The 8,030-nt window shown below is 37.1% G+C and overlaps 1 long non-coding RNA gene across 2 annotated transcripts; it reads right to left on the bottom strand.

The window, feature by feature from the left end:
* Positions 1-3,338: 3,338 nt before the first annotated feature.
* LOC132615936 (uncharacterized) lies at positions 3,339-6,994 on the bottom strand. Of its 2 annotated transcripts, none has more exons than XR_009572902.1 (3): positions 5,786-6,994; positions 4,834-4,899; positions 3,339-3,634 (listed from the first exon to the last, which is right to left on the bottom strand). It is a non-coding gene; the product is annotated as an uncharacterized LOC132615936 (long non-coding RNA). The 2 variants fall into 2 exon arrangements; XR_009572903.1 differs by having other exon boundaries at positions 3,339-3,882.
* Positions 6,995-8,030: the final 1,036 nt, after the last annotated feature.

Consider the following 8,030-nt stretch of genomic DNA (forward strand, 5'->3'; position numbering starts at 1 on the left):
TTTGAAAAGTGCTTTTGGATGATAGCAGTTTGTGTTTGGCTAACTAAATTGTAATATACTTTTGTCAATATTATAGCACCACTTTGTGCTTGGTCAATGTTTCAGAAGCACTTCTGGGGAAAAGCTTCTGAAAATCAGCTTCTGCAACTACTCAAAAACACTTATTTCCCCCCTAAAAGCTTGGCCAAACACCTCAAACTTTCTATAATAAGCACTTTTTGAAAAAAATTAGCACTTTTAGCTTCCTAGAAGCTTGTCCAAACAAGCTATATATTTCCCCCCTTGGCTTCTTGTTCAGGTTGGTCTTGGAGGATTGCGTTGGGTGGGGATTGTTTGGAGATACCATTCGATATGTGTAGCTAGAATGTCAAATTAGAGCTCTAGGCATGGTCTAAAGTTGCTCTTTTCGTGTCTGAATTCTTATTGTTGATATTCTTGGTTTAGCGTTTTGATAGTTTGAAATGCATAAATAACACTGTTGGTGACAGTACTAATGTTCTTTCCTTATCATACTGTAAAGCTTATAACTCATCCTAAAGTTTAAGCTACAAATTTTACCGTAAAGGTCGCGTTTTTTTTGGGTTATAGAGATGAATCCAGGTTTTACAAGTTCAAAATTATTACTCATCCCTTTTTAAGTCAATGGATGATAAGAAGTTACTTAATTGGAAGAGCTGAATTTTGCTAACCACGAACTTCCTGAACATGAACTCAAGTTAGGCTGCTTTAGCTTCTTGAAGAAATTAAAGTTGTGATTAGGAAAGACTTGGTTTTCATGAATGTGCAAGTATGACTCATCCTTTTCATGTCTCTATTATGCAACTGTTGTTGAGGTTTGAAAAAAGCCTAATAATCAGTTATTATGCATGGAATCATGGCTTTATCTTCAAGTTTTAATTTCATTACATCATTCAGTACAATGATATGCATGCTGGCATGATAGTGCTAAGAAATATATGCATAATTATGGCTATCATCTACTTAAACTAATGATGAGCATGGAGTGATGCAAAATGTGAAATGGCTATGTGTGTGTAGACGTTGTGTAAATTTACATATCTTATTTAATGACACGATATGTTGATCTTTTTGTTCCAAATTAGCCTCTTGAGCAACTACTGTTCACTTGTTGGACATGTTCTGTTTTCTCTATATGCAAGTAGAGACGGGAAGACTTAACTGGAGTATCATTTCATAGTGTATATTTGAACAGTTTGTGTTGTGGCTGTCTTGTATGCTTGAAAGCTTGTCTGAGAGTTATTAATAGTTCGTGTTGCTCAGTGTGGAGATAAGATTCAAGATGTACAATGCTAGCATGCCAAATTAGAGTTTTGCGCGCTGGGCTATTTGTTGCTCTTTTAGCTTAGATATGTGTCAATAAAGTTCTTTAGCTGTTCGTGTATCCTAAAAGATGTGATCGCAAAATAGGGATGAGGGGTTGAGAACCATGAGGTCGTAGGTTCAAATCCAAAATACTATGCAACTATTTCCTCTGTGTCCAAGCTTTTGTGAATAGAGGGACCTGATACTTGTGTTGGTGGGAGGTATCTCGCACGTAAGTTGGCTCGAATAATTAGGTTATTAAAGATAGTGATATGAGGGGTTAGGGAAGATGCAAAGAGCTAGAATGACTTGACAACAATCTTTTCAATGGGACCTTGTTGCCTGCCTATGCATCGTCATTACAAAGGGCCGTAGAGATTTATCCTCTTTAGTTTTAAGGGCTTCATATAGGCACTCAGAAGCAAACAATCTTATCTATCTATTAGTGAAGACGCTTTATCTAATGAAATAGGAAGAAGACTAGGATAGCAGTCAAATAGGTAGTAAGAGACGAACTATCGGAGTATCCTCCCAGGCTTAGTGAGTTGGATCACAAGTCTGAATCTTGTGCTATTGAACCAAGCCTGTTGTGGATTCAGGATTTTTAACTTGTGGATGCCCAACTGCCTTGAATCTCGAAATGCTACTTTGAGATTGGGCGTTCATCCAGTATTTTTGTAAGTTATATTTAGCTTTCCATATAAAAATTTATGAAGGTTGTCGTTGGTCCCAAACTAGCGAATTCAAGAATTTTAACTCATGGGTGTGCCACTACTTTAAATCTCGAAGTGCTACTTTGAGATTGGGTGCTGAGCCAATATTTCTGTATGCTAACAGATAAAAATATAAAGATAATCGTAAAAAATACAGCTCAAGTATCATTTTTTTGTGAGTTTCCTATCTGAACAATCATGTGTTTATGTTTCCTATCTAAACTATTAATCAAAACATTCCTGTACTATTAAGTGTTTGTGTTTTCTAGCTGAACTATTATCAACTATTTATAAACACACCTTGACTAGTATATGATAGTGGTGGAAACTCGCAAAAAGGTGGTATTTCAAATATGGTTTTGACCATTATCTCTTATATTTAAAAAAAAATTCAATTAATTCCTTTGATTATTCGCGTGGAGTGTTGAGGATATACACCACGCATCATCAGTTACTAGTCGAGGTGTGTTTTGATAAATAGGCGGTGATTGTTTAGGTAGGAAACAAGACACTTGATAGTTCTGGTAGAAACTCACAAAAAAGTGATACCTGAATTATGATTTTTGACCGCTATCTCAAAAATATAATGTCCAAGCAGAGCACAACGGCTTCTTGAGTACCTACAAGCTACACTATAGGTCCGTCATAGCTTTAGATGAATTTCTTGATCATTTAAAAAAAATAAAAATGGGGAGCTATTGAAGTACTCAAAATACTCAAAATCTATTGATGATTTTCTTGGTTTAGCATTTTGGTAAACTGAGATGCACAAATGATGGGTTACTGGGGACAACTTGTGGTGTTAGTCCTGTGCTTTCTCTTCTCTGACTGTATGTGACAGAGATATTTATATTTTTGAGCTTAGTACCTTTTTAGTACTATCTTAACAATTCCTTGTTTCTGAAAATATATCTGATGGCTGTATATATACATCGAAGAGCTAAAGAGTTGGCTGCTATTTTCAAGTTCGAAAACCTAGTAGAAATGGGAATCGTGATATGTTATAACAGTATGATTCTAGATATAGGTAATTGTCACGACCCAGCCCCGTGGGCCGCGACTGGTGCCCTACTTGGGCACCCAAACGGACATACAAACTAAATCATCATTTTTAAACAGAGTTGAGAACGAATATTATCAAACGCATTCAAGTATATAGCAGAAGCCGACAAGGCTATATTTCAATATTTAGATAATTTCCAGAAAAATTTTGGCAGAGTTTCCTTTGTTTTACAGACTATCCAAATTAACCCTGCGCACAGATAATACCAACAATGACCACCCAGGGCCAACAAAGCAACATTTAAACATATGCGGACCGGCCGCCGCGGCGAATGAGATCGCCCAAACACAACATATACACGCATCCGTACAGAAAGACCCTAACCCACAAACATGTCTACAGACCTCTAAACAGACCGACGGAATCATATAACGGGACAGGGCCCCGCCGTACCCATGAACGAGAATATATATATATATATATATATATACAGTAGTGACAGACTGTACCAAAAGATGGGCTCTGAATAAAAGAGCGCTCCAAATGGCAGAAAAGATATCCTAGACGGACGGATCAGCAAACCTGTCGTCGGTACCTGCGCGGCATGAAAACGCAGCCCCCGAAGAAAGGGGGTCAGTACGAAATATGTACTGAATATGTAAAGCCTGAATTACAGAACCAAAATCATAACTGGTACAGAACGTACAGAAAAAGTGAGTAGAAAATCCAAAGTATCAAATACATATCTTCAAAACATGCGGAGTGTGTACAGAAACATATGTCATATCAAATCCGACCCCTGCCAAGGGACTCGGCAAACAGAACGTGGCCACCCTCCCGACGCTGGTGCCACAACACAGAAGAATCAGAATAGGGGCATAACCTCGTAACATAGTATATCATATCAGATGGCCATGGCAAATCATATCAGAACATATGTACATGGCACAGCATACTCCACAAACCCATGTACACGTATACCTGCCCCCTCACATCGAGGCACGGCGAACAATGCAGAGGATTACGCTTGACAACATATCCTGGCCCGGGCTCAGTGTGGGAAACATTGGGGCATCCACGAATAGAGTAGTGAGAAACTAAATGCAGTTAAAATATCATAAATATTTTCAGAGACTCGATGAGGCATATCAATGACAAACCAATTCAATGAAGTCAGACGGGATCATAATAAGTGAGTTTCGGATGTCATAATGAATTACAGAAGCATACCTTTCTGAAGTCGTTCCGAGTGCCAAAAAAATTTATAAGACTTAATGAATTATTTAAAACAATTTTTGTTTAGTAGTTAATAGAGTAGTCATATGCATAAAATCATTATCATAAATTCAAACATAAGTAAAATGATCATATTTGAAATTCGAAATGATAATCATACCAAATTCTTTCAAAAGTCGTCCGAATTACATAAAGGAAAGTCGCGGGACCCACGAACGGGTATCGACCCGAATCGGGCCCGCTCATGGAAAACATACTCATTATACATCATGCAAACTCTTATGAAAATATTGGAGCAATCCGAGCCTTTATGCAAAAGATATGGCATTTCGTAGTTACGGAATTCTTTAAAACAACTTTTTGTACAAAGTTTGGAAATCAATGCTTTCGAAGACATAATTGTTCATACTTCATCACAACATACATAAGAATGCCAAGAAATATATATAAGGATCATAACGTGCTCGGATTTCGAATTTGGAATTTCCTCGAGGCTCGTGATATAGCCTATTGAAAACTAAGGCATGCCAAAAGAAAGAAGGGTTGCGCTTTACATACCTCGTACGCACTCCAAGATAGCCAATCTAAAGTAAATTCCAATCTACGCCTCGGGCTCCCCAAGGTCTACAAATATGCCAACGAATATCCAATATTAAACATAGGCACTTAAGCCATTCATTCCGAACTAACATTAAATTCTACAGAAAATTCGGCAGCACTTCCCCTGTAAATAGGTCATCCCGAGAATTTAACTCGCTCAAAATCAACAACAACAACCACAATAACCAACCTAGCAACTCCAATAACCAATCCGAAAGACAATATTACATTAATACTCTCTTTTTCATCATTCGACAACTTTCCAAATATTCAATTCAACGACTTACCTTCAAGCCAACATCAACGCCTATACATTCAAATACTAACCCAAACCCATACTAACAACATTTAAGAACATTCTAAACAATTCACATAATATTTCCAACGATCCAACAATTTCTCCAAATTGGGCCGAAAACAGCCCCTAAACTATAACATAACGATGCCCGAAATTCTAACGAACACTTACAACACACCAAGCAGCCCATATACACTTCTTACGACTTATTTCATGCCATCTTTTCAGCAAATTTCAGGGAAATATAACAGCAGCCACACGACACCACATCATCTATCCATATGCAAGTAAATCACATTATTATCTCTATAATCCTTACAACAACCCACAACAATTTTAACTCCAACTCTAACCATTAAATTCCTTCATTCTCATCACATAATCTATGATTACAACAACCAAAATATTAATTCAAATCAGTCCATCAAATTTCAATTAAAAACAGCCCCTACGGCATTCAACAACATTCCAACATTCGTGCAATTCATGTTACCAAGTTACAACTATGCTTCAACATCAAGATACATAATTTCACACATACAATTTACATTTGCATATTCCCCACACGTCCAACTTCATCATCAAACACATAGAAAAATGATCAACTCTTACCTTAACAAGTTGGCTTTTTCCACTTAGCTAGAATTTGTGAAATGCACTAATACTTGTTCTTGTTGCTCCAAATGAATTCTCCACGTTATTATCACCTTCCTAAGGGCTGAAATACCTAGAAAATCTGATTTTTGGATCAACAAATTTGAGCTCCAATTTTGCTAGCCATGGCCGAATGCCATGGCTTATGCTCTCTCTCTCTCTAGCTTGTATATCAACGTTTCCTTCACGTATACACCATATTAAACCTTTAATCCAAATTGATAACATGAGTGGGAGGTTGAAATTACCTTTAGCAATCAGAATCTTCAAGAATCTTGTTCCTCTTTCCAGCTGCTTGCTTAACAACACAAAAAAAACTTAAGCTACAACTTCTCTTTAACTAATATCATGTCAAGGGTCTAGGATTTAGCTTATATGATGGCTCAATTAGAAAGGGGGTTTGGGAGAGAAAATAAGGGTTTTGGATCTGTTTTAGGTCGTGTGAAATGATATAGGGCAAAGTGGTGACTTATCTATTGAGTTTAATGGGCCTCATGGGCCGAAATGTGAGTGTTTGGGTCGGGTCCAAACTTGCTGCCCTGCCAGCCCAACTTGCATCGTCCATATCTCCTTATCCCGATATCATTTTGACGAGCGGTTTGTTGCATTACAAACTAGACTCGATGAACTTCATTTTAGGCTTTTGAAACACCTTAAAACTCCTCATATTCAAGGAGATATGCCTCCTACAATATAGACTAAAATCGGGTCCGAAATTTTACTGAAGTTGTTCCGATTCATTTCGTTTAACTTCTAATCCTCTTCCAACCTTATGTAACCTCTTATGCATACATATACACACTTATATACATCAATAAAAAAATCCATATACACATCTTGAAGGGTCCAGAGACTCACAATAACCTTAAACATAACTAGAGAACTCACAAAGCTTTGACGAAACTCCAATCGCAAAAGTATATTCATATCTTTTGTCCACCCTCTATATCATTACTAATAATCTCAAATACTTTAAAAGGTCACTCGCATTACTTCATATACATACTCATAGCGCGATTCCACACCCTTTAGGTAACCGTGTCGCCTTGGGATACTTAAGGAAACCATGTATATATAACGATATTCTTACTAACTCGATTAACTTTCCTTGAACCTTCTTAACTCATTCTTTCTTGTTTTAATACAAGTAGCACAGATTATTATGGAGTGTAACAGTAATAGTCTTGAATTTTTTTCTATAACCGAAAAGCCTTCGTGGATCAATGACGCACAGTTCTAAATTTGGTAGATAATTGGCTCGTCCCTCTATCCTTCTGCTGACATTAGGTGTGTTCAGATGGGTTTTGGTTAAAATCAAAACTAAATCAATTTAATGGATTTTTTTAGTTATTAAACCAAATCAAACATAATATAAATTTATCAGTTTGGTTATTCTCGATCGTTGTCGGTTTTGTTGGTTTTATATTTACTAACTTAAAAATTTGATCAAACAACTAGGAATTTAATGCATTAATTATTTTACTAAAATAATTATAACAACATCCAAATTAACTTATTTAGAACCGTAAGTTCGATTAAAACAGATTTGTTTGCATTAGAAGAGTTACGAACATCCATACCGTCTAATGCTCAATCACTTGTTTGTGAATTCGACCGGCCACAAGCCCACATAATGTCTTCAATGTGGGGTCGAAATAGCAGAACTGCGATAAATTAGACAAGGGGAAGTATAAATGACACCCGCAAGGGTGGCTTAGTTGGTTTAGCATGAGGCTTCTATAATGGAGGTCTCAAGTTCAAAACCCCCTGCCTACGTTAGTTCGCGGGAGGAGCGTGGTTTACCCTGTGCACACCCGAAGTATAGCGGCCGCTGACCATCTAGACCCTCGAACACAAGCTAAACTGTGCCATTTGAACACCGTCCAGATCAAGTGTGGTGCGTGAGCTACACTTGCATATGACATGGAAAAATAGACCAATAAAAATAAGCCATGTCTTAAAATAGGGTTTTTCTTAAAATTAAACTGTGCCATTTGAACACAGTCCAGATCAAGTGTGGTGCGTGCGCTACACTTGCTGTGACATGGAAAAATAGACCAATAAAAATAAGCCATGTCTTAAAATAGGGTTTTTCTTAAAATTAATTTTTACTAATTAAAAAATTTTAAAAAGAAAAAATTTGGTTTCTCACGCTCTGTTTAAAGCAGTGTACTGCACGCATGTGCCTAGCTGGCACGATGTG

This window comes from Lycium barbarum, chromosome 10, assembly GCF_019175385.1.
Source record: "Lycium barbarum isolate Lr01 chromosome 10, ASM1917538v2, whole genome shotgun sequence".
NCBI classification, from domain to species: Eukaryota; Viridiplantae; Streptophyta; class Magnoliopsida; order Solanales; family Solanaceae; genus Lycium; species Lycium barbarum.